Source organism: Agelaius phoeniceus, chromosome 27 (genome assembly GCF_051311805.1).
Source record: "Agelaius phoeniceus isolate bAgePho1 chromosome 27, bAgePho1.hap1, whole genome shotgun sequence".
Classification (NCBI taxonomy): domain Eukaryota; kingdom Metazoa; phylum Chordata; class Aves; order Passeriformes; family Icteridae; genus Agelaius; species Agelaius phoeniceus.
The window spans coordinates 2,752,524-2,759,628 of record NC_135291.1 but is presented as its reverse complement, the minus strand read 5'-3'; the positions used below and the strand labels follow the sequence as shown (position 1 = coordinate 2,759,628).

At 50.0% G+C, this 7,105-nt stretch overlaps 1 pseudogene; it reads left to right on the top strand.

Annotated features, from left to right (window-relative positions):
• Positions 1-3,518: 3,518 nt before the first annotated feature.
• Positions 3,519-5,177, top strand: LOC129131995 (uncharacterized; annotated as a pseudogene).
• Positions 5,178-7,105: the final 1,928 nt, after the last annotated feature.

The following is a 7,105-nucleotide window of genomic DNA, read 5'->3' as shown; positions in this document are numbered from 1 at the left end:
CACACTCTTCAGCTACGGCCCCCTCACAGGCCCGGGGGGACAATGGCCCGTTTGCAGTCACACACATGCTCTGCCACAGCCCCCACCCACCCAAGGGACAATGGCTTATTTGTGGGTCACACACACCTCTTTCCACAGCCCCCCCTTCCCACCTGCCCGGGAAGCTGAGGCTGATTTTGTGTGTGACTCACTCTCACACACAAACAAGACAACAATAAGGTACCTTTTACTTTCACATCACCTATTACAAGTTTAGGTGTTTCTGGCCAGTCCCGGTGCTCTTGGATATCCCTCAACCCAGCTGTGTTGGCCAACCCCTGATGCTCTTGGGTGTAGGAGTGTCAGGGGGTAGGACGGTCGGGACGGACGGAGACGAGAGATCTCTGCAGCCAGGCCCTGGAACTTGCGGTTTATTGCAAAGGGCCCGGGTGCAGGGCCCTGCTTGGAGCTGCCAGGCACAGCTCGGAGCAGGCCCGAGAGAAGAGAGGGGTAGAGAGGATGAGAGGGTGAGAGAGTAAGAGGGTAAAAGTGTAAGAGAGTGAGGTTCCCATTACAATTCAATAAATCTTCTGTGTTGAATATTCTGATTCTCACTAGCCAATCTAGTACAAGATGCACGTCCTATAGCATTTACATACAGCCTATAAGAATCATTACATTACCACACTGTGTTACATTTTAAACCGTAAAAACTCCTCTTTGGACCCCTTCTGCCAAGCTGGCAGGATCTGCTCTGACCCTTGGATCTGTCTGCAAGCAGAGGGTATTGTTCCATTAAAAGGGGATTACCTTCAGTTGGGCCACACCATTGTTTTCCAGTTGTTCAGTAACTGAGGTATCTCAAAGGTTGCTTTGATTTCAATCTTGCTTATAGTTTCTATATTGTCAAAATCTTTTGCCAGACAATCATATTTATAAGGCTTTCCTGTTTCATCTTCCCCAACACTTGGGCATTTTTTTATTTCTCAATCCACCTGTGTTGTCCAATCCCAAATGCTCTTGAGCATATTCTCAATCCGGCAGAATTTTGCTTTACCCTGAATGCTCTTGGAATATTAATCCCTCAACCCAGCAGTTTTTAATTCTGGATGATCTTGGGCACTCTTATCCCTCAACCCAGCAGGTTTTTAGGAGCCCCTTTTGTCCCATTTCCTAGTGGATTGGGCTAGGAAACTCCTCTGCTCCCTTCCTCCGAGGGGTCCAGCCCCTCTCTGAGACCCAGTCCCAGTTACCCCGGGGGATTCTCTCACTCCTTTTAACATTCACTTTGTCTCTTTACTGGCCACTTACCGCGGAAAGTCAGAAACGCAGCATGGGAGACTCCAGCACTCACTTGGCAGGTCTGGCACAACCAGCCCGCCTCTCATTCACTCACATTCATCCCCCCTGAGAAATACTTACCAATCCCTTTTCCTTCCCAAGTTCTTTGTGCACATTACTACTCTTAGGGGGCCAATTGCCATGGTTGTAGGGAGCCTTTTTCCCTTGTCTTTGTTTTATTGTCTCCTTTTGTCCACCATAACCTGTGTCTGTCGGTCACCCCAGGGCAAACAGAGCGAGGCTGCTGAAGAGGGCAGGGGGCACCTTCCCCACTCTGACTCTCCTAAAGCACCGGCAGTGAGGTGTTGGTAACCATCCTCTGCTACCATAATTGTGAAAAATGCCAATCACTTGTTTTTAAAATTTTTAAGGTTTAATAGTAATAAAATGGTTATAAAAATAGTAATACAATTAGAGTAATAAAAATTTGGACAATTAGGATTTAGGACAATACAAGACAATGGAAACAAAGAGTTACAAACGGCTCGGGTACCTTTTCCTGGGCAAAGTAAGCCCAAAAACGGACACACGTTAATAGAGGATTAACTGTGAAAAACCATAGCCCATTGCATATTTGTACATCTCATACGTGATACATAAATTCCATTCCAACACAGGATTCTGTCTGGTCAGTGTCAGCTTCTTCCTCTTCATCCTGATGGCATCTTCAGGGCTGAGCAAGGCAGGAACAAGTTCATTTCTTCTGATAATTGAGCAATAAAATATTCTTCTCTGAAAGATTTAGGTGTCCTGTGGCTGCTATCTGGTGTGAGTCCTCATTCCTTTTTTAAAAAACTATCCCACATACATAGTTTCTATTTTAACATTATGTTATAACCTAAAACTACATTTAACACACTACTTAAAAAAATTGTTACAGCATAACTTCCTAACATAACATGTATAATACTCATTTTAATGTTTGTGATAAGCCAATCATAGACATTTTTCACACGGGCTCTGTCAGCAGCAGTGGAAAGAGCAGCCTAAGAGCAGCGGCTCCAATTGCCTTCCTCCAAAAACCTGAGAGAGGGACAAAAAACTGAGAGAGGGCCAGCAACTGCGCCCAGCCCCTACCCCCAGCCTGAATCCTCCGGCATCTCTGCACCCTTCCCCCGTCCCCCCCTCCCCCGCTCCTGGGAAAACTCCCAAAAAAACAGAGGTCCCAAGCACCCAGCAATCAGCTCTCATCAGCAACTCAACCCTAACCCTAACCTTCTGACAGCTGCTAAGTTTTCTGCAAAATCATTCATTTCTCCAAGGACCCAAACCCAATCCTTAGAAGAAAATCTGGATCCTTCCATGTACAATCTGTATTTCCCAGATGTTCCTTGCTCCTCGTCCCTGTGCTCAGGGTGCCCTCCCCAGCCCGTATCCCAGAGCCGGTCCCTGTCCTGCCGCAGTGTCCAAAGGCGCCCCCCGGCGGGCAGGGCCGGCAGCTCCACGGGGCCGGGCAGCGGCCGGGGCGTCCCGCAGCCTCCTGGGGGCCGGGGGCCACTGCCGGCCCTGCCCGGGGCTGGTGGGGTCAGGCAGCGCCCGGCGCTGAGCCCCGGCTGCCCCACAGCCCCGGCCCGGCCCCGCAGCTCCCCCCAGGCCCCCAGCCCGTGCTCCCGGTCCCGCACCTCTGCGCCCGCTGCTGCCGCTGCCCCCCACAGAGAAACCCCCTGAAACCCTGACCTCCTTGTTTTCCTCTCCTGGAAACCGGGGATACAAATGATCAGCCGGCAAATGTTGAGGATAAGACCCTGCTGAAAAACATCCCAGTCCTCAGTATTTTTCTCTTCCTTCTCTTTTCCATCATCCTTTTCCTTCCCACAAAGATTCCTCCTGCGGCTTTTTGCCTTAAGCATATTGCTGCACACTCCCCCTCACCCAGTCCCTTTTCAGCACACCAACACCATCCATGCCCTGTTCTCCAAATGCGAGGGGAATTTGGGGAGGTGGGAGTGGGGCAGCGCCAAGGCCGGGCCCCCCCGCGCTGTCCTGGCGGGAGCGGCTGCAGTGGGGACCGAGTGCGGGCGGGAGCGGCCGAGAGCCCAGCGCTGCCCCAGCCCGACCTGCCCCAGCTCCATCCCTGCCCCTGCCGTGGGATGCTGTGGGTTTGGGGGCAAGAGGGAGCCGGCAGCGGGTGCTGGGCCTGGGGCAGGAGGAGAAGGGAAGGAGAAGCAGGGTTGAGGAACAAAAGGGTCAAACGATGCATGTGGGAGGAGAAGGTGCAGAAGGAGGAATAGCAGAAGGAAGAGGAGTGTGAGGAAGAGTGGGGACACAGGAGGAGAAACAGGAAGAGGAAGCAGCACAAGGTTCCACCTCTCCCTGTATCTGCAGCCTCTGACCCCAGCCCCAGGAGCGTTGCCCCCCCCACATGCAGCAGGTGACAGGGGATTGGGATCCACAATTTTCCCGGGGGTGAATCTTGGTGTTTCTGAGCTTTCTTGGGCTAATTATTGGTGCTTTGTTTTTTTGTGGGGGCTGAATCTTTATATTTGGAGGGGGCTTTTGCTGAATGTTGATGTTTGGGAAGTTATTGATCTGTGTCTTGATGTTTGGAGGACTTTTGTGCTGAATTGTGGTGTTTTGGAGGTTCTTAGAGACACAAGATGCCCAATGACCTAATGAGATGAACTTGGGCAAGGAGGAACTCCCAGTCCAAGGCACTCTCATCTTGTTTTTTTCTCCAAACCAGGATTTTTCATTCCTAGGGCGTGTCTGGATGGAGGAGGAGGAAAAGCCCTGGAGATTCCGCACGAGGAGGGGCTGCAAACCCAGCCCAGGGAGCTGCAGGGAGGAAAGAGCCCCCCCTGAGCCAGGAAGGCGGCCAGAGATCCAGCCAGAGCTCAGAGCTGGTGGAGAAGCCCCACAAGTGCTTGGAATGTGGGAAGGGTTTTAGTCGGAGCTTAGATCTGATCCAGCACCAGGTGATCCACACTGGGGAGCAGCCCTGTGAGTGTGAGGAGTGTGGGAAGAGCTTCAGCCACAACTCTGTCCTGATCCAACACCAGAGGATCCACACTGGGGAAAAGCCCTTTGAGTGTGGGGAATGTGGGAAGAGCTTCAGGCAGAGGGGCCAGCTGATGCAACACAAGATGATCCACACTGGAGACCGGCCTTATGAATGTGGGGAATGTGGGATGAGCTTCTGCCAGAAGGGGAGCCTGATGCAACACCACAGGATCCACACTGGGGGAAAGCCCTGTGAGTGTGTGGAATGTGGGAAGAGCTTTAGATACAGCTCTGGCCTGAGGAAACATGAGAGGATCCACACTGGGGAACAACCCCATGAGTGTGGGGAGTGTGGGAAGAGCTTCAGCATCAAGTGCCAGCTGACGGAACAGCAGAAGATCCACACTGGGGAAAAGCCCTACAAGTGTGGGGAATGTGGGAGGAGCTTCAGAGGAAGCTCAGCATTGATTCGGCACCAGGTCATCCACACGGAGGAACGGCCCTACACCTGCTTGGAATGTGGGAAGAGCTATGGGTGGCACTTTGACCTGAGAAAACACCAGGGCACCCACACTGGGGAGAGGCCCTACGAGTGTCCCCAATGTGGGAAGAGGTTTCACAGGAGCTCCGATCTTCTCAAACATCAGCAGAGTCACACCGAGGAGAGGCCCTTCCGCTGCCCCAACTGTGGGAAGGGCTTCAAGCAAAACTCCACCCTCACCCTGCACCGGCGCATCCACACCAGGGAGAGGCCCTACGAGTGTGGGCAGTGTGGGATGAGATTCTCATTGAGCTCAACTTTCACCCAACACCAACGGAGGCGCCACTAAGGGAAGCCCTGTGAGTGCCCTGAGTGTGGGAAGAGCTTTGTGCACTGCTCCAGCTCCATCCCCCATGAGAGGATCTGCATCGGATGATCCCCAGTGACCCCCGTTGGGGAGAGCCCTGGTGATCCGTGGTCCTGGTGATCCAAGTTGGAAGGCATCTGGCTGGGGGGCTCCACATCTTCCTGGTTCTCTGAGGGTACCTAGATAAACCCAGAGGCAGGAACCTCCATCAGGACGCAGGCCTACAATGGGAATTCCTTGGGAAGAGCAGATTTGTTGAATTTCAATCCCATAAAATCTTTTGCATTCAATCCTATCTTCTGGTGACATCAAGGAGTACTGAATGGTCCCTGAGGTATATTCTGGGTTGACTATTTGGTGCTTGTATCCCCAGTCTGTTCTGTTTATGCTGAATAATAAGTTTTACACCTTCAAGACCTGTCCTGAGAGTGAAGGGGTAGAGAAGCAGCATGCAGTTTGTTTTCAGAAACTGCACTTGCTCCTCCACATTCCTGCTCTGGGACTGTGTTGTCTGCGGATGGACAGACAGCGGGACAGAGCTCTCCTTTGCTTTTAGTTAGTTTTAGCTAGCTGAACCAAACAAGTTCCTGAACTGTGGTGTTTTTTTCCCTTTTCTTTGGACCTGTTTAAACCTGCTCTGGCCTGAACACCAGAAGAGCACGGGCAGCTCACACCTGTGGCCCACTGGGCCGGGCCTTGGCCGTGGCATTTCCAGCACCAGAGGGACTGATAAGGGACTGAGTGAGCTGAGCTACAGCCCACAGAGGGACTTGGTGAGTTTGTCTCTCTTTTAGAGCAGCAAGAGGTTTTACTGTTTTGTTATCTTTATTGAAAGATAAAAATATCCGTTCCAGAATATGCAGTTGATCTTCCCAGTTATCACTTCATTGACACGGTATTCCACACGGTATTTCATGGTCCTTCAAAATAAACACTTGAACACCAACATAGGTATCTAATCTGTTAACAAATGTGTGTGGTAAGGCTAATTCAATTTCTTCTAGGGTCTTTGCTGCTGGGGTCAGTTGCCTCTCATCAGTAGAGGAGGTGGTGCCTGAGAGCAAATCATGCAATAGTTGCATCTGATGATTAGTTATGCCTAAATATGATCTAATCCAACCTATTAAACCAACCAATTTCTGTACATCAGTAGCAGTTTTAACATCAATGTCTAACTTCACAGGTTGAGGCATAACTTGAGTGTTAGTCACTAACATACCAGTATTTCCAAGGCATGTGTTCCTGCACTTTCTCTGGGGCAATGATCAGACCAAAAGCTTTCAAATTTGTTACAGCACATTGTTTAAGAGCTGATAACTGTTGTTTGTTATCAGATGCCAACAAGATATCATCCATGTAATGATAACAGCAGCAGTTATTAAATTGCTCCTGCACTTTTGACAAGACCTGTGCCACAAACCATTAACAAATAGTTGGCGAATTTTTCATGTCTTGGGGATGTACCCTCCATTGATATCTTTTATTGGGTTCAGGGTTCAGCATGATTATGGAAGGCACAGTAAAAGCACATTTTTCTTTGTCTTGCTCAGCCAATGGAATAGTGAAGAAACAATCTTTCAGATCAATGACAACTATTTGCCATTCCTGTGGAATCATTGTAGGTGTAGGAAGGCCTGGTTGTAAAGCTCCCATTGTTGCCATTACAGCATTTATCTGCCGTAAATCATGTAAAAGTCTCCATTTTCCCGATTTCTTTTTTATTACAAAAACAGGGGTATTCCAGGAATGATTGTTCAATATTTCCTGCTTGAAATTGTTCTGTGACTAATTCTTGCAGGGCAGTAAGCTTTTCGCTAGAAAGGGGCCACTGGTCAACCCGGACAGGTTTATCTGTCAAGCATATCAAGGCTACAACTGGACGTTCATTGCCCTGCATCACAGTGGCCCCCATTAAAAATCCGTAGTAATTTTGACACCCCATTGAGATAAACAATGTCATCCCCACAAACTTTGAGGAGCATCGGCAACATAGGGTC